The following is a 20,219-nucleotide window of genomic DNA, read 5'->3' on the forward strand; positions in this document are numbered from 1 at the left end:
TTTGAGTGCCTTAATGATAACCAAATTAGCTGAAATTTTACAGAGATGATCTATATATTAGTATCTAAATATTAGACGGTGGAGATGTGAAAATTCAATTAAAAAGTAAGTCTAAAGTGGAGATCCGCACCGTAAGAATAAATAAGTATCTCTTTAACCAAGAAAACCTGATATATATATGTACACGAGTGACAGTGAACGAGTGACAATGAGTGAGTGATAAGCTTTGGTTTGGACAGGGCTACCTATAAGTCAGGTTGCTGTTGTTGTTCTTGTTGCTATTGTTGTTCACCCTCGCGCCCATGCAACACGGCATATGCTGAATTATTATTGTTAGATTCCAGTACTCCATTGGCCATACATTTCATTGTGTAAAATGCCATTCTTGTCAAAACCTTTCTCCCAATATATGATATGACACAATCAAGGGTCGGCAGTATTATTAGGAAAAGAGAAGGAAGGTAATCATCATCAAATCATCATCATCAACTTGATCAAAGTTGATCGGAGCCAGACAAAAGTGTCAAAGCGTTGGTTTGTTTCTTGGGGTATTTCAAGTTGCATGTCAACTTTGTTGTGTATACATATGAATGAAACGTTTTAATTTGATCGATCTTTCTCGTCAAAGATAAGGTACGACTAATGACATATATGACCGACATTATATTGTTCATATGTATACCTTGTAGTCGTTATTGCTCAAATTTATATCGCTTGGGGTTGTCTTGGTTGAACTCTAAGTTTTCGCCGGTTGATCTGGTGACGGTCTTGTGTCACTTTCGTTTTAGTTTTGCCAGATTCTAACCTGAGTCATGGGTAATGCTGTTTATCAAGTCGATAGTACATGAAATGATGAAATGGGCATAATAAAGTGACAAAGGTTATGCTGTCATGAGTGATGAAGCAAGAGCAATCGGGGACAAAAAGACACAAACTTGTGGTGCAATTTGTTGGTGAAAAGTTTAAAAGATTCAATTCAGTTCAATATAAATGGCGGTGCTATTCAGACAGGTAAGATATAGACAAATAGTAATGGATGGGTCTGTTACTGAAGCATCAAGCATTCATAAAACACTGATACTATAGTACTGAGGTTAGGTTGTGTTGCACCATTCATTATTCCCAGTTGACCAAGCTAGCTAGCCTGCTCGATCAAAGCTGCAAGATTCTTCGTCCCGTACCCTAGTTGATCGATTATCCTGTCGTCTAGATTCCAAAAAGATGAGCATCTTCCGGAACTTATGTGTAGATTTCAACCCACTGAAGCAGTGAAGCATATATACAGGTATGTAAAAGAGGCATGCATGCACCACTGGCTAAAAAAGCAAAAAGGCTAAATATGCATTTTTAGCTAAGCTAGGAATTGAACTTCTATGAACTTTGAACCGTTCGTTAAGAGGAGCACTTGTACAATGACAAGAACTATACAAATACATTCCTTCCACCCATTAGTGAAACGAAAGATCACCAATCCAAGCCCTTCGGCTTTCATTTTCGCCCATTTAAGAGTGTCTCGGTAAAAATTGGGTGTTATCTTCTGTACGATTAATATTGTATGTATGATACATATAAATCAAGAAATGAAAATACATTTTGATATGTTCATTGTTTTATCATCTTTTACAACTGTTACGTGTTCGTTACACTGTGTCCATGTGTCCCTCCGCCCTTGTCGTTACATATACATAATACCTTTTTGTTTTGGTTTTGATTAATTTACGAAGAAAAGATTTATAAAATCAAATCAGGGGGATTAAATCCTAAATCAAAAGACAATGCTCACTAGCCTTAATTTTAGAAAATTTATTCTCACTAATAAAATCAGATTTTAAAATTTCCAAGAGTCAACTTAAACAGCCGAAAGACAATTATACCCTTAATGAATTAAATAAACTATAATAGACCATTATAAGAGTTTATCATAAAATAAAGTTTCTATGACTGGATTCTCACGACCAATGACGTTGACCGGGCTCCGGGGGTCGTTGATCAGACTCCAATGAAAGCTAGGGGATCTATTAGGGACAGTATGGGTCTATTGGGGGCAGTATAAGGTCTGTCGAAAGATATATTAGGGGCAGTAAGGGGTCTTTTATAGGCAATATGCATGAGGTCTGTCCGGGGTTTACTGGGGGTAGTAGGAGGGTCTACTGGGAGCAGTAGGAGGGTCTACTAGGAGCAGTAAAAGGGTCTACTGGGAGCAGTAAGAGGGTCTACTGAGGGCAGTAGGGGGTTTGTTGGGGGATATATTGGGGGCAGTAAGGGGTCTTTTAGAGGCAATATGCATGGGGTCTGTCCGGGGGTCTACTGGGGGTAGTAGGAGGGTCTACTGGGGGTAGTAAGAGGGTCTACTGAGGGCAATAGGGGGTCTGTCGGGGGGTATATTAGGGGCAGTAGGGGGTCTTTTGGAGGCAATATGCATGGGGTCTGTCCGGAAGTCTATTAGGGGTAGTAGGAGGATCTACTGGGGACAGTAAGAGGGTATACTAGGGCAGTAGGAAGGTCTACTAGGAAGGTCTACTGGGGGCAGTAGGATCTTGCATTTTCTCCACCGCCAACCCCTCACCCACAACAACAACCAAACCTTCTCCATCGCCAAATCCTTCACCATGACGGTTCCTACCACCGCTACCCACCTCACAATTCACACTACCAATTTTGGGCTATTCAGGCACCATGGCCTTTAAAAACTCCTTATGCCAACCCAAACACAGCATAGCAGCTTCTGCCGGTCTAGCTTGTTTAAGCTCCCATAACTGTGAATTCCGGTTTTTCCAAATAGACCATATAATCATCCATACTCGATCAAACTGGTCCTTGGTTAAAGTATTAACCAACTTATTCATGAACTCAATAAAAGAATTGCCATTAGATGCACCTATATTTATGACAACTGAAGCCTATACTTGCTTTGCCTAATCACAATTAGCAAATAAATGTAAAGAGTCCTCATTCTGCAGATGAGAGCACATCAAGCAATTCATCTCGCCATCATAACCTTTACACCACAACCACAACCCTCAACCTAAGACGAAGTAGACCAATACGACTCAAAAACCTCATCAAATACCCTTTGAAATCGAACCCAATCGAACACAAAACTCAATCTATCGGTGATGTCTTGTGGTAGATGTAGGCGGACTTGATCGTTGGGGAAGGAACGTCGGATACGTCACCGGCGACGAAGAGTAGGTCAGTGCGATGTGGCGGAGCTTGGCATGATCTTCGGCTTCGGAGGAAGGGAGGGAGGTAGTGTTGGAGAGATCGATGCAGCGTTCTAGAGGAGGAAACTGAATTTTCAGATGACGAGCTTGAGAGGTGGTGGCTCAATTGAGTCAATGTTTGTCGGAGATCGCCGGAAACTGTATTCGGTATGAGTTTCTCAGGGGAAAGGTTCTCGGTTTTCTTGATTGAGGACTCGATGTGGGAAATCAGGTGTTGATGCAGTTGTGATTGGGAGGTGGAGTCGTTGTGGCTTTGCCGGAGCTCCAGCGGCAACGCTGAGCTTCACAGATCTGAAGGCTTCGGGCTGAGATGGAGGTGGATGATGTTGATTCTGGCGACGTGAAGCAAATGTGAGAGAGAGAGAGTGAGATATATATATATATATATATATATATATATATATATATATATATATGAAAGAGAGTGGGTGGAAGAAAGAGACAAGATATAGAGATAAGGGTAATTTGGTAAGAAAAAAAAACATAAAATGCTAAAAACTTTGTTAGTGGGAATATATCTTTAAGAGCCTTAGGGTTGATGAGAATTACAAAATCTGATTTTGTTAGTAGGAAATTTTTTCTCAAAATTAAGGTTAGTGGGAATTTTCCCTTAAATCAATTAGCTTAGGGTTTGTAATGAAACTTGACTGGTATAACTAGCTTCTCTCTCTTTGCGTAAGCAGTTTCCTTCTCCTCTTATTAGTTATGTTAAATTACGGAGAAACCGCAAGAGTCCCTTAATTTCAATTATGGGATTAGTAGATCATCCATTACGTACTTAACTGTCTAGCTTTGCTTTCTTCATCACTTCATGCACTTCCCCTTCCAGCTAGCTTATCACAACTTAAAAGTTGAAACTGTTTTGGCCACGATCCTCTGCAGGGGTAGAGAGGTAACTTGTGCTACCAAAAAGTAAATTAGGGTTTGCAGGGCGTGCCACCGCGCGGACGCGGAACGAGAACGGTGCGCGTTCTTGACTTCTAATCAGGCGAAGTAGAGCTCCGGTGTCACCTCGCGGGCGAGGAATTACGAGCAAACTATCTAGTCACCTGTGAATCGATACTCACTGTTTGAAGCGAGCAGAGCAACAATTGGGAAAGAGAGGCGAGTCCAGACGGGCTCTGAGATCTAAGGCGAGGTGCACTTAGAACTTAGGGTTTCGAGGATGCTCGAAGAATTGCAGTTGTTTTGTATGATTGATTGTGTGTGTCTACCAGATCCTCGAACTCTCTTATATAGCGATCCGTAAGCAATTCGCAGAGACCTAATCACAAATCCATTCGGACTCAGCAATTAGAATTCCACCAGGAAACGACTAGCTCGCGAGCCGCGCGATCCATGCAACACGTGTCCAAAACAGACTTCGCCTAGGTCTCGCTCACCGCCCCGCATCATATCACTGTAGTGTCGTACGCGAACTCGAGCACTAAGCGATCCTATCCCACGGGTACAGTCCATTTCCAACTCTACCTCGCCATGCACTGTAGAAACCTACACGAACTAGAACAAAGGATCCCGCGAGGACATCGAATCCCGCAAGGTATCAGAATCTTTGCAAAACTCCAACTCGCGTGTTGCCAGACTTCGCCACCCTTCATGGGCTTCGCATTAAAAAAGGGCCATAGGTACTGGCCCAAATGTTATCCAAAACCTACCCCGAGTCTTGGACCAAAAATACCCACTGGGCTCAAACATTGTCCCCTAGGCCTTGAGCTTAATCCATTTCGCAATGGATAAGCGAAAAGGCCTAAATGAGCCGTTTACGAGAATTCGTAATTCAAAAGGTGCTGACGTTTCGGCATCGTCGCCTCCCTTCATCATTGCGACTGTTTGAAATTTGAAACGTGCTGATGTTTCGGTCGTCATCGCGTCTCCTCATTACGGCCACCGATTGAAAAGACGTTACGGTCCGTCTCCTTTATAAACCTCGATGCGGGTCCCCACATCTCACCATCGCTTTCCAACCAGTCTTCTCCCTCTCTTCTGCAACCAACCAAACTTCGCCACCGGACTCACTCCGACCAGAAACAATGGCTCCCAAACCAACTGCTAATGATCCAAACCTTAACCTCACGGCGACGAGCTCTTGGTCAACCGGCCTCGCTCGTCGTTTTGCCAACAACCCTCCTCAAGGAACACCCATTTATTTCCTTGAAACAGGGGCAGCCCTGCTCGGTCCGACTCCTTCACAACCTCCGTCCGCCGCTGATCTGAACCACTATACCGCCTCTGTGCGTCGACCAATCCTTGCCCAACGTCGTGAGCCGGGAAACTTTGCCTCCTGGTTCCACCAAGCCCGCTCTCACACAAATATCTGAGTCGGGGAATGGCCCAGCGTCACCGCGGAGGACCGGGCATGGTATGCGGCTCGCCTCCAAACCGATCAAGCGATCTGGGAAGCAACTGGCATCAGCGAAGCCATTGTCTTGAGCTTCTCACTGCCTCCTCACGCTGATCGAGCACCCATCGCTGTCGCGGCCTGCTTATGGAACAGTGCCACCAACACTTTCGATTTTCCTTTCGGGGAAATGGGCATTTCTCTGCTGGACATCCTCGCCATCACCGGGCTGCCGATCCATGCGAAGCCATATGCGCCAGGCGACTTTGCATCGACCAAGTTTACGCATTCCTGCAACCTGGAGGCCCGCCGCGCCCTGAAAGGCTCGTATGGAGTATGGAGGAAGTTCTACATCGGCCATGCAGAACAACACGAAGGAGGTATCGCTTTCCTTGAGTATTGAGTATTGGCTTGATAAATTCATATTTTGTGGCAGTGCTCACAAGCCTACAGGGAAATGGATAAAGCTGGCCGAGGCACTCTACAATGGGATCGAAGTAGGGCTAGGGCAGCCCATGCTGGGCGCGCTCTACCGGACCCTGCACATGCTGTCCCTAAGACCCTTCCATCTCTCTGCTGGCCCTCTGTGGATCCTAGATTTATGGACGCAGCTGTACTTCCCGCTCTTCCGGCGAGCCCCGCTGGAATTTTTGCCCGAGGACCAACTGCTCGGCTTCGCGGTGTGCAGGAATGCTGCGAACCGGACTCCCCTGTCCTTCCCCAGCCTCTCCATCCTGTACAACCAACTCGAACCGCCTCCCACCATAGACATGATGGTTCGCCGGCGCCATCCTGAAGTCCTATCAACGGGCTTCTTCCCTCGCTCTGACTCAGACTCTGACGCCAAGACCGTCTTCATGAGAGCATCCTCATGCTGCGACCTTCAGCTCGCCGAAGATGAACAAGGCTTCGAGCTGTATGCCCCCAACCACTTCGCCAGACAATTTGGCTTCTCTCAAGGGATCCCCTATCCACTTTTCCATTCGGTGAACAAGTACACTTCTTGGAGGAAGATTGGCGAGTCCGACCGGGTCACCCCGCTGCAGAACATTTTCCCTCTCACTCCTGACTTGCTGGAGATTGAGCCTTCGCTGGGTGTTGACCCCGCTTACCTCTCTTGGTGGCGATCCTTATCCGACAACCATTGGGGGTTCCCAGATGATGCTGTCTTCGCTGCCATCTTTTATCCTCTGTACGACACTCTGGGCGAGTCAGACCGCGTCATTCTTGATGCCCAGCACGACCGTGAAGAGGGCGGTTCAAAGACTGCGACAGGGCTAGGCCTGCGCTCCCACCAGTTCTCGCTACTCGTCGCTCGACGGGGATCGTCATTCGAGAACGTGATCCAGCACCCGAGGTATGCCACTAACTGTGTAAATTTCAAACCGCCTTTATCACTTCAACGAAATACTTCTCCCTAACTCTCCTGTCTATCTTTACAGTCTGCCCCCCGCCGGAGAACTATCAGAAGACCTGAGGGTGCCGGAGACAAAGGAAAAACACCTGCTCAAGAGGAACCCGCGGCGGACCATGACGGTGAGACTGCTCCCGTCATTCCTCGGCCAACAAGCGGCGAAAGCTTGCGGAAGTGCCCTATTGAGGACGAAGAAGAACTGCTAGAGGATGAGCGATATCGGCAAGAACACGCTTTGGTAAGCGACCTTTCTTCGAACCAAACTACATTAAAGCCAACAAACGATGTGTTAACTTTGTATTTGACAGGTTCGCCGCCGCATCCGACCTCGCCTCGCTGTCAATGAAGGAGCAACATCGATAGTTGAAGTCCCAGCCCCGGAACCAATCGTCGGGGATCAAACCATAGTCACCGAGGAAATCGCCGTGCGACCCCCTTCTCCAACCGACACTCTAGGAGAAACCGGCCCGCCTCTAGAGCTTACCTCGGCTCCCGCTCAAGATGAAGATCTTGGCTAGTCCACCCGGCTTTCTGACTTTGCTGCCCCTTCGGCGGTTCCGCCAAAGGACTTCCAACCGGTGCTTGAGCTTTCTCCTCTACAACCAGACTTAGCGGCTCAGACCACCGAAGAACCGACAGTCCCTACTCGGTTTGAGGTTCCACCGCCCGTTCTAGAAATTGAGGCGGTTGCAGAGGTTAAACCAACCACTCCGGCCCCAACGAGAACATCTGGCGAGGCGGCTTCTTCTTTGGCTACCCGAACCGCTCGTCTTCGGGCCCGGACTACCCCGCCGTCCGATCCAGAGCCCATTCGCCTGGCTCGGGCTTTCTTTCACGAGTTACTGCGCCAAGGTCCCCATATGAACGTATTCGACTTGGTGAGGCGCGCCCGCGAGGCCCATGAAGCTCTGATTCGGCACCTCGCTGGCAGCAACCCTGCTCTAGACCATGTGTTGGAACTTACCGACGCTGTCGAGCTGTAGGCTCGCCGAGTTCAAGATGGCAGCCCTTTTAGCCGAGCTTGAAGACGCTGAAATCCCTGAGGCGTCTTTAGAGAACCCATGCACTGTCTATGCTCGGCAGGTGGAGGTCCTGGAGGCTCAGATAGCGGAGCTGCAAGCTCAGCTTGCTCAGGCTCGCCAGAACTTGGCCCGAGCTGAAGAAGCAGAAACCCGCGTGCAGGCCGCGGAAGAGACCCAGGAAGCTTTGGACTCGGCTATTGCTGCTGCCGACGAAACCCAAGCCCAGGCGGATGTTGAAGAGTTGGCCTTAGAAGGCCTTCTCATAGATTTGTATAGGGCTTCTAGGCGGGTTTAGGCCTGACCAGCGCTTTGCCCCCTTTGTACGAACCTTTTATAATATTATTATTAAATTAAATCTTTCCCGCTCTTGTCAATTCTTGTGTAAGAACTGCCTTCCCAGGGAAAAATCTTCTTCCAAGATTTAGTGGGGGTTTCCAATGCAACTACTCGCTTGGAACGCGGGTAGTCATTATGGAACAACGCGTCCGACCTTATCTCCAAAGCTCATATCTCGGAGCAAATCGCTGCATGGAGGACATCTGTTGAAAGGAAAATCACCCCTCTCGCCTATAAAAAGAAACGCTTGGCCGGGGCGAAGTACCAGTTAAGTCTTTGCCCCCTTGCCATGGGCTCTTATACCCTTCTGTTCATCCTCTTGTCCCTTCTTAAAGTAAAGCCCCCGCCTCACATTTTCACTCTTCGTTTTTTCTGATTCTGAAAATCTACTCTCAGGCCGGGAGTGATTCTGAAAATCTACTCTCAGGTCAAGCCTTTGTTTGGACGAACTAATGGTTGGGTACCTCCGCATCCGCTTGGGCTTCAGGTTCTGGTCAGTGCCTTTCAAGCACTTTCCAGGCGTGACCGGTAGCATGAGGGACCCTGGTCCAGTGGACCTCTAGCTTCCCAACAATTTGTCTTAGGTCCGGGCTGGTGTCAAGCCTCGTGCTGGTCTAAAGAAGAGGAACGTTTGCCAACTTTAAACGAAGGATGCGGCAGCAGTCTCTTCTTCAACCCTGCAAGATATGCGGGTTGAGGCCTCCAATATCTGTAGATCTATGCCTTCGTTTGTAAACATAGCTTAATTTCACCCTTTCTGTCAATGTAGTTGCCTTGGCCGCAAAGCCAATGTTCGAAACTTATATTGAACAACGTCAAAAGGCCAAAACAAATAAATTTATTGTTTTTTAGGGCCTCTGGAATAGGCCCCAATCTTGTACTTGTCTTTGCGTTTAGACTTTGCACGTTTACAGACAATGAAGAAAAATAGAGTTATCCTTTTTTACTTTTTTAGGGCCTCTGGAATAGGCCCCAATCTTACACTGGCCTTTTTAGGCTGGTATGTTATAACGTACTCTATCACTCTTCTATCCCGGATTGCCCCCTAGTGTTAGGCGGTGGAGCGAGAACGCGATGGCGCGTAGCACTATTGACTGTGGTGACGGGGTCTGGGGGAGGCGGAGGATCCTCGCGTTCCCAAACTCCGGCAATGTGGCGCTTGAGGAAGCGGCCATTAATAGGATTGCGATGAATGGTACCGTCCAAGTCGCGCAGGTGGTATGCCCCCTTGGGGAGTATACGATGAATAATAAAGGGGCATTCCCATCGAGCGGACCACTTGCCCCGACCGTCGGTTTTGTCCCCAAGTGGGAGTACCGCGCGCCACACTTTTTGGCCCTCAACATAGCTCCGTCCGCGCGTGACCTTATCATACGAACGTGCGATGCGTTGTTTCTCGAGGACGAGGTTGTTGAAAGCGGTGACGCGGTGCTCGTCAAGATCTTCAAGTTCCTGCCACATGGCCTGGACGTAATCCTCGCCAAGTAGTTGATGCTGTTTCTGAACGCGGAGTGAAGCGATATTGATTTCAAGGGGAAGGACGGCATCGTGGCCGTACATGAGAGCGTACGGGGTGGTATCCGTCGGGCCGCGCTTTGAAGTGCGGTAAGCCCACAAGGTGTGGTAGAGTTCCTCATGCCAGACACGCGGGTTCAACTCCAACATTTTGCGGAGGATGCCGAGGATGACTTTATTACTAGCTTCCGCCTGGCCGTTGGACTGTGCATAATATGGCGTAGAGTGGAGAAGCTTGATTCCGTAGTCGTTTAAGTACTTAACAACTGAATCAGCCATGAAAGCTGCCCCCCTGTCCGTAACGATGCACTCCGGGATACCAAAGCGGGAGATGATATTGCGGAAAATAAAGTTGCGCACCGAGTTGGCGGAGGCAACCTTGAGTGGTTCGGCCTCGACCCATTTGGTAAAGAAATCGGTGGCGACGATAATGAACTTATGCTGCTCAGAAGAATGGGGATGAATGATGCCAATGAAATCTATCGCCCAACCGCGACCCGGCCAAGGTTTAATGATAGGCTGCAACGGGATGTTGGGAATATGTTGCACTGGTCCGTGAGCCTGGCAGTCTTGGCAACCTTTGGCGAAGGCAATATAGTCTTTCAGAATGGTTGGCCAGTAGTACCCATGGCGACGGATTAACCAACGCATTTTTGGCCCGGCCTGGTGCGAACCGCAAACTCCACAATGGACTTCGCGCATGATACGTTTAGCATCGTTCCCATACACGCAGCGGAAATCGTTTCCGTCTTCCCCACGCCACCGGAGTTCGCCATTGCGTAAAACAAAATTTAAGGCGAGGAAACGTATTTGCCTGGAGTGAGCGGCGTCGTTGGGGTTCTGGAGGTAGGCGATAAATGGTAGCCGCCAATCCTCGTCGATAGGGTCCAAGACCGCAACTTCGGGGGTGTCGGCCTGAAATTGCCCCCTAGCGATGAAAGAGGGAAGCGTGCGGCGTTCGACTTTGAGCAAACGTTCGCGCACGCCGTCGCGCAGGCTGAGACCGGACGCTACTTTGGCGAGCTCGTTGGCGGCGAAGTTGAACTCACGTGGGATGTGCTCGATGTAGACGTCGTCGAATCGGTCCAACACCTCAAATGCCTTGCGCAGGTATGGCTCAATGGACGAGCTTAAGCACTTAAACTTTTCCACCAGCTGGTTAACGACCAACAACGAATCGCCAAAGATCTGAACCTCGCGGACTCCTAAATCCAACAAAATCTCTAGGCCGATGATCAGCGCCTCGTACTCAGCCTGGTTGTTGGTGCATTTGAAATCGAGCTGGAACGAGTAGGAGAAACGATCTCCAGCGGGATTGGCTATGGCTATCCCGGCTCCGGCCGCGGTATCAGTTCGTGAACCATCAAAGTACAGGGTCCATAGAGCGAGTGTCACGGTAGCGAATTCCAACTCGCGAAACGCCGTGAGCTCTGAAGGTGGGTGATGAGCGAGAAAGTCTGCTATTGCCTGTCCTTTTACTGCCTTTTGCGGAACATATTGCAACGAGAATTCAGACATGGCTAAGATCCACTTGCCGATGCGTCCCCGCAGGATAGGGCGGGAGAGCATGTATTTGACCAGGTCGGATTGAGCGATCACAACCGTGGTAAAGGCAAGCATGTAATGGCGCAGCTTGCACCCTGCAAAATATAGGGCAAGACACAACTTTTCCATAGGGGAGTATCGTGTCTCGCACTCAGTTAACACCCTGCTAAGGTAATAGACAGCGTGTTCTACCCCGTTCACATCGTCTTGGGCCAGAAGTCCGCCAATGGACAAGTCGGCAGCGGCGATATAAAGTTTAAGCGGGGTACCGTCGCGAGGAGGGATCAGGACTGGTGGGTTCGTCAGGTAGTCCTTGATCCGATCGAAGGCCTGTTGATGTTGTGGTTCCCAGACGAACTCGGTTGCCCCCTGGAGCTTGAGGAGGGGTGAAAAAGGCTGGACCTTCCCTGCCGCATTTGATATGAAACGGCAGAGAAAGTTGATTCGCCCGAGCAGCTGTTGGAGCTCCTTTTTGGTGGTGGGGGGCGAAACGGTGATTACCGCCTGTGCCTTGTCTTTTGGGATTTCGATGCCTCTTTGATGCACTAGGAAACCAAGGAAATCACCGGCCTCCGCGAATAAAACACACTTGGCGGGGTTCATCTTCAGGTTATGTCGGCGCATCCGTGTAAACATCTGCCGCAGGTCCTCAACGTGGGTTGCCCGTGTTTTGGTTTTGACTACCACATCGTCGATGTATACTTCGATCAACTTTCCCAAGATGTCATGAAAATGAGGTTCATGGCGCGCTGGTACATTGCCCCCGCGTTTTTAAGTCCGAAAGGCATGACAACATACTCGAACGCGCCGGCAAAACCAGGGCAGCGGAAAGCGGTCTTGTGTCGATCTTCCTCAACGACGGGAATCTGATGGTATCCAGCCGTTCCATCCATAAAGGATAACACTTCGTGCCCCGCGGCGGCATCAATGAGTAGGTCAGCCACAGGCATGGGGTATATATCCTTCGGTGTTGCATTGTTTAGGTCGCGGTAATCAACACAGACACGCATCTTGCCATTTTTCTTGCGAACAGGGACAACATTGGACAGCCACTCGTTATACTTTGCCACGCGAATGATGCCCGATCGGTGCATGCTTTCGATCTCCTCCTTGACTACGATCTGAGTCTCAGTTCGCATGAATCGGTTGTCCTGCCGTACTGGACGTCGGTCGGGATAAGTTGGTAACCGATGGCAGACCAAGTCCGGGGACAAGCCGGGCATGTCTTCGTATTTGTCGGCGAAGCAATCCCTGTATTTGCGTAACAGGGCCAGAAGGGCTTCCTTTTCTTCTTTCGCCAACTTAGCACTAATAGAAATAAGTAAGGGTTTTTCTGCAGTCCCTACGTCAACTTGTGAAATGGGGTCGCTGACTTGAGGTGGTGTGTCATCCAAGGCGGCGGGAGCTAAGTGAATAACTTCCTCCTTGGTATCGGAATGATCCACCACTTCATCTACATATTCCATAGTCGTGACCTTGTCGTAGGTTTCGCGTTCTGCCCAGCCTCGCGTGCCTCCTCTGAGAAGGCACTATTCATCAGAACGGGGTGTGGGATTCGCGATGGTGTGAGGACGTTGCAAATCGTCCTTTGCCTGGGTAAGTCCCCATCGCGTTAGATTGGAGGCCGTTATTCCATATGGCCGGCTCTTGTTATCGACGCCTTGAACATCCAAGGACTTGCCAGCCTCGCGTGCCTCCTCTGAGAAGGCACTATTCATCAGAACGGGGTGTGGGATTCGCGATGGTGTGAGGACGTTGCAAATCGTCCTTTGCCTGGGTAAGTCCCCATCGAGTTAGATTGGAGGCCGTTATTCCATATGGGCGGCCCTTGTTATCGACGCCTTGAACATCCAACGGACCCAAGTCTGTAGTATAATATCGGGCATCATTGAAGTTGGCGGAGATGGAGAATGGCCGCGGGTCGGCTTTGATGATGACTGCTTCACGGTTCTCGGTGTCCCAAATCATGAGTTCTTGGTGCATGGAGGAAGGCACGCAGAAACTTCTGTGGATCCAATCTCGGCCAAGAATCATGCTGTAGGAGGAAGTGCATTCGGCGACGAAAAAGGTGTAAACCCGTGATGCCGGCCCGACCTTGACCCGTAGAAATAGCAAGCCTAGGGTTCTGGACACTTGCCCGGTGAAGTTCTTGACTGTCAAGGACGTGGTTTGGATCATCGAGCGCGGGATGTCTAGGAGTCCCATGGTACAGGTTGTGACAACATTGACCGCGTCACCGGTGTCGACCATGACTTTGTTGATCATCTTTCCTTCGACTTCGGCCGTGATACACAGTGGCCGCATGTGAGTGGCCATGTCCAAAGTTGGTGTGGAGAAGGTTAGAGTTTGCTTATGTTTGATGCTGCTCATAATTTCCACCTGTGGGGCGTCGTCGGCCTGTACCGGAACTGGGCCCATTTCGCTGCTGCATGGCGGGGGTATGCTATTGACATCCTCGCTGCTGACGGGAATATCCGCCGCACTGCAGGTTGTGTTCGGTGGAAGAGCGTATCTTTCCGAAATGAAGAACACCATCCCGACTTGAAAGGAGAATTGTTCAAGGACTGGGACTAGGGGAGTGTCAATGATCCCGTGTTCCCCTTCGAGCACCGCGAAAGCATCTGCTTCGCGGCTAAACCCTTCATCAGCACCCCATCCTGAGACCTCTACCATATTACAGGTGAATGATTCTGCCTGCTCTTCATCCCGGTCTTCCTCTAGGTTAAGTCGAGGTTCTGAATGTGCCTCGTCGTCTTCTGAATTCTCGCGGAAACACTGGGCCATTTGTTGGGCGAGGTTAGGACTGGAGGGCGCCTGTGCGGCTATTGGTGGCTCTTGAGCCTCGGGTTGCCGCGGACGCCATACTGACTTGGTTGAAGGCTGGTGGTCCTTGGCGGGTTGTTTGTCTGTTGCCAAAGGAGCCTTATCGCTGTCTTCCTTTTTCAACCGTTGTAGGGCGGATACTCGGGGAACCATCCGAGTCTCGGGCTCCGGGGTGGACCGTGTCCGAGGCTGGTGTGGTGGTGGTGGCTCCCTTCTGATATTGGCTTCCGGATTTTGACGTTCCCATTGCTGTGAGGGCTGAGACGATTCGCGTTTGGACTCTGGATCCGGGGTCGTGAACAGTTTACGCCTAGGACCGGTAGGCGAGTCCCTTCTCCGCTCAGGCTCCGGTGACGGCCTGCGCCTGGAAGGTTGTTGATCTCTCCTCTTTTCAGGCTCTGGTGACGGTTTGGGCCTAGCAGGCTGTGGATCCCTTCTTCTTTCAGGTTCTGGTGATGACCTGCGCCTGGAAGGCTGTGGATCCCTTCTTCTTTCAGGTTCTGGTGATGGCCTGCGCCTGGAAGACTGTGGATCCTGCTTTGGTGGGACCATGAGTCGGCAAAAGACGTTTACTTTGGGTGCAGGCTCGTCGCTGAACTGCTCGCAAATCCTTGGGGGTGTGACAGGTGGCATTTGAAGGAATGCGCGCAAACCCTCTGTTTCCCTCCACATCCGTTCAGGCGTCTGTGCGAGCTGTGAGGGGCGTACAGCACCCTCTTCGACAGCCCGTAAGGCACGTAGGATACTACCGTATCGCTTTTGGAGCTTTCGCTTCTTAGACCTGCTGATGGTGACTGCCTTGCCCCCTTGCTGTGTGTACCAGACTCCATCCTTGATTGCGGATTTGGACGTCGGGGGAATATAGGGGTCGGTTAGGACGCCTTTACGAGGGCTCGAGGCCTCGTTGTTGTGACGCTCACCGCTGGAGTCTGACATGTCCATCTCACTTGTGGCAGGGGATGAAGGTACCGCCTCTGCCCAATGTGTATAGACGAACGTCTCGAGACGTTCAATCCTCCTTTCCAGCGCTTCTCGAGTCCTGGGACTCATAGGCTGGGGATCTTCAACGGGGAACGGTCCATCGTCCCTCATGACTGCTTTGCCCTTATCTTTGCGGGAGGGGCGGTCTGGTTCGAGCTTAGCGATCAACTGTCGAGCTGGGTCGTCTGCTTTCCCCTGCTGGTTATTCAGGACAGTATAGTTATTCGCCGGCCGTTTGCGATTTCGGCCCGGTGGTTCAGGTAAACCTGCATTTGGCGACAAATCTAATGTGATTCTTCGCTGACCGACTCGAGGCCAAGCGAAGTCAGCCGTTGCGATCATGAAGTCGCCCTTATTCTCAAAGCGAATATACCCGAGGTCGAGCCAGTCTTGAACCTGGTCTCTAAGCTGCCGGCATTCGCTGGTTCTGTGCCCCCAGCTGTTATGAAACTTGCAGTGAATGCGCCCCTCCTTATATTCTATGTAAGGCAAAGATTAGCCACTGTGACGAGCCCATCGTCGATGAGATCGTCTAAAACCTCATGTGCAAGATCTTCGTTGTAGGTGTATTGGCGACGTGGCCGGCGGGTACTGTCGTCACCTTCCTCGCGGCCCCTTTTAGGTGCCCGGCGTCGATCGTCGTCCTTGGTCTGATTGGCCCAGTTTACCTCAACCATGCCAACTACAGGCGGGAAAGGGTCTATATCAACCAATGAGGCCGTACTACCCGGTGTTTTCATCTTTAGCTCGCCTGAGTTCAGCCATGTCTGCAGCTAGTCTCGAAGCTTGACACAATCTTTGGTGTCATGATTGTAAACATTGTGGAAGGCGCAGTACTTCTTGTCCTTCAACTCCTCCTTGGGCGGGATCTTATGATCCAGGAGCACATATCTTGCCTCTATCAGGTCATTAAAGACCAGATGGGCGTTGTTAGCATCATAGGTGTACGACTCGTATTCTGGCTTGGTCCATGCAAAGGACTGGATGGTGATTGGCTCACGTGTCATCTTCAGGTTCTTCAACTTATGAGCTAATGGCTTGCCAGTCAATTCTACTGCGCCAATGTCATCCAGGTCCTGATCCGTATGAACTCCCTCAGGTCTTTGATAATATGGATCATGAGTAGGGGTCTGTATGTTTAGTGCCCCCACTATCCGGTTTTTCCCTGGTATGTAAGTTCCTTTGGAAGCATTTGTTTTGTCGTCCAACTCGTTCAGGATTAGCTCGTAACTGCCGACTTTGTTAATTAGGTCACCCATGGAATCAAAGCGCTCTCCATGGTGCTTCAACCGCTGGCGGTGCTCCAGACCTCTAATAGCCAACTTAATGGCTTCCTGCTCAGGTAGCAGGTAATCACACTTGGCTTGCTGGATCTTGAAGCGTTGGAGGAAAGAAACTCCGGACTCCATGCTCTGCTGGCTCATCTGTGTGAGGGAGTCGAGGCCGACTTCAGGCTCAATCGTGCCGTACGTTTCTCGGAAGAGTCTTTCCATAGTGGGCCAATCTACTATTGACCCAGGCTTCAATCTGGAGTACCAGGTGAAAGCAGCCCCGGACAGAGAAGTCCCGAAGAGTTTGAGTTTGAGCATATCATCATTCCCGTATTGGCCGCATTGGACCTTAAAACGGGCCATGTGTGTTGCTGCATCTTCCCTTGTTTCCCCAGAGAAAGTGGTGAAGACAATATTCTTAAACCCATGGGGGAAAGGATATTGTGCCACGCTATCAGGATAGGGGTCACGATAATGCAAGCTAGCATCACCTTTTCCGGTTTGCTCCTTGACTATGCTCGAGATGAGCTAGCGCTAATCGGCTGCCGTTACCGGTGTGGCTTTTGCCCCTTGATCGTGGCCGTGCCATGCAGAGAGGCTAGGGGCCTGCGCGATGGTCTTAGGGGTCGAACTGGAATAAGCTATAACCGGGTCATCTGGTGTCCCGATCCCTTAAGATGGGAAGACACCAGTGCTCCTGAGTGTGACTCCAGGGCCGCCCGGCGAGGGTAGACGGGGTGGCGTCTTTGACGAACTGGCCCCCAATGTGAATTGGGGAGTCTTTTGGGCCCCGACCCTTGGATTTCCTCTAGGGCGTTCATTAGGTGGAATATACCTTGAGCCTTCAGTTGCATTTGAACTAATAGCATGATTCTTTGGCGCCTGAGACCGCATCCAGTCTTCCACTTGCAAGACCCTTAAGCTCAAGTTATCATGTTGCTCCTTGTAGTCCTCAAGCTTTTCCATGCTATTCTTACTTCCAAAGAAAGAAGCGTCTTGCTGTTGTTGTAACAGCAGGGTTTTTGTAACAGCAGCTTCCAAAGAAAGAAGCGTCCTGCTGTTGTTGGTGTCGTGTTCGTCCAAGCGACGGGTTTACACATCCAGGGTTTTTGTGAAAGCCGCCTTGGTCTGATCCAAATCTTTCTGGATCCTTTGAAGGGAACCTGTCACCAAGTCTTTATCTTCCCTGACTTGACCAGCAACGAAGTTAAACTCCTCGCTGAGCCTAGCATGGTTCTCTTGGTTAGCGAGCCAGATAGTCCTATCCTTAGTGACCTGTTCAGAGAGGTCTTGGACGCTTTGCTGGGTGGTGTCGACTTTCGAGCTGAGCGAGTCAATGTTTTGCTGGGTGGTGTTGACTTTCAAGCCGAGCTCATTCTTGAGCTCGTTCTTCAGTTCTCCAAACATCTGGCGGACTTCATCCGCGGGCAGAGTAGGTCCTGAACCTGTCATTGTGGTTTTGCTATGGTCGGGGTTGCCAAACCGAGCGAAAACCTCTTCTTGGGTGAGAGATCGGCAAGCCGCGCTGTTATGGGGCTTGTATTGCGGAGATTTATGTTTCAAACAAGAAATCAAGGGTCTCCCGTATGGGGATCCGCCTGATTTCCCAATGATGACGAGAATATTACACTCCCGGTCCCACTGGGCGTGCCAATGTTTTGGCCACGATCCTCTGCAGGGGTAGAGAGGTAACTTGTGCTACCAAAAAGTAAATTAGGGTTTGCAGGGCGTGCCACCGCGCGGACGCGGAACGAGAACGGTGCGCGTTCTTGACTTCTAATCAGGCGAAGTAGAGCTCCGGTGTCACCTCGCGGGCGAGGAATTACGAGCAAACTATCTAGTCACCTGTGAATCGATACTCATTGTTTGAAGCGAGCAGAGCAACAATTGGGAAAGAGAGGCGAGTCCAGACGGGCTCTGAGATCTAAGGCGAGGTGCACTTAGAACTTAGGGTTTCGAGGATGCTCGAAGAATTGCAGTTGTTTTGTATGATTGATTGTGTGTGTCTACCAGATCCTCAAACTCTCTTATATAGCGATCCGTAAGCAATTTGCAGAGACCTAATCACAAATCCATTCGGACTCAGCAATTAGAATTCCACCAGGAAACAACTAGCTCGCGAGCCGCGCGATCCATGCAACACGTGTCCAAAACAGACTTCGCCTAGGTCTTGCTCACCGCCCCGCATCATATCACTGTAGCGTCGTACGCGAACTCGAGCACTAAGCGATCCTATCCCGCGGGTACAGTCCATTTCCAACTCTACCTCGCCATGCACTGTAGAAACCTACACGAACTAGAACAAAGGATCCCGCGAGGACATCGAATCCCGCAAGGTATCAGAATCTTTGCAAAACTCCAACTCGCGTGTTGCCAGACTTCGCCACCCTTCGTGGGCTTCGCATTAAAAAAGGGCCACAGGTACTGACCCAAATGTTATCCAAAACCTACCCCGAGTCTTGGACCAAAAATACCCACTGGGCTCAAACAGAAACCAGTTTCTTCTATAGTGACTATGGAGGTCGACCATGTACATCATTATTGAGACCTAATAATAGATGATACAATGGTCGGGGCATGTTGTTTTTTAACTTTTAAATTCATCCTTTAATTTGGCTAAACAAGAATTTGAGGTATTTGACCTAATTACTAATTAAAGGCGTTAGGCATGTTGTAATTGATTCAAACAAGATCGGTATGTAGCTACCACGTCACACATCATATGTGGTACTCAGTGCTACAGAAAATTTTAAATGCTCCCGAATGACCATGTAACAGTCTGACGTGGTTCTCTTTTGTTAATTAAATTTTGACACGTAGATTGATTACAACTAAAATATAATTAAGGTTTTTTATATTTTGTGAAATGACCGTTATGGGTCTTTATGAGCTTGGTCTAGGGTTTAGGGTATAAGATTTAAGGGTTAGGGTATAGGGTATATGTTTTAGGGTTTAGTATTTAAAAAATCAACAAGAAACCCAAAATGGTTTTTGACAAAATCGTTAAAATAGTTTTTCATCATGAATATCCACATATTAAAATTTGAATGGAATGAAGGACTACGTTAGACTGCCACGTAGCTAGCTGTATGTTGGATATAGTCAATCTCTAATCTTCATAATAGTGATTTCAAAAACCTAATTTTATGTTACGTTCTTATCAAATTTACTTAGAAGTATGGTGATTTAGGTGGTTATTGTCCTTTAGTGTCAAGCATTGCGTAGCCAGGATCAAACATTAGGAACAATATTATTATTGAAGGTATAAGGACAGTTGGCAATCATTTTATCCTGCAAAACACTTTGAGATAATGTTATCTGATCAAGAACAAGTGGCGCTAATATCCCTTATGGTTTCAGGTAAAACATGCATCTGCATATCACTGTTTTTCACAGAGGTTAGCAGCTTCGCTTGCTATCCTAGTACTGAGTCTTCTGCTGTCCTGAGTTTCAAAGTCTGTTATATTAGTTTAATAAGTCTTTCAAATTCAAATGGACAACTGAGTTTGTGGGAAGTGCCTTAGCGCTCAAACCAGTCAAAGGGTTGAGATCTTTTGTTATGTCAACCCGTGACCAAATGGTTTGATGCTCAAGGCTCCAGCTGGGATTTCATGATACGTTATCCTATGTATAGCTGGTCCCTGTGTGATTCAAAGACCAGTCCCTATCGGCTGTGTCAAGGTCCACTAATGGACTGAGTAAGAGGGTTTGAAACCTCTTTGCTCCCTGTTTTGAATCATTCATGTTTTA

Source organism: Fragaria vesca, linkage group LG7 (assembly GCF_000184155.1).
Source record: "Fragaria vesca subsp. vesca linkage group LG7, FraVesHawaii_1.0, whole genome shotgun sequence".
Classification (NCBI taxonomy): domain Eukaryota; kingdom Viridiplantae; phylum Streptophyta; class Magnoliopsida; order Rosales; family Rosaceae; genus Fragaria; species Fragaria vesca.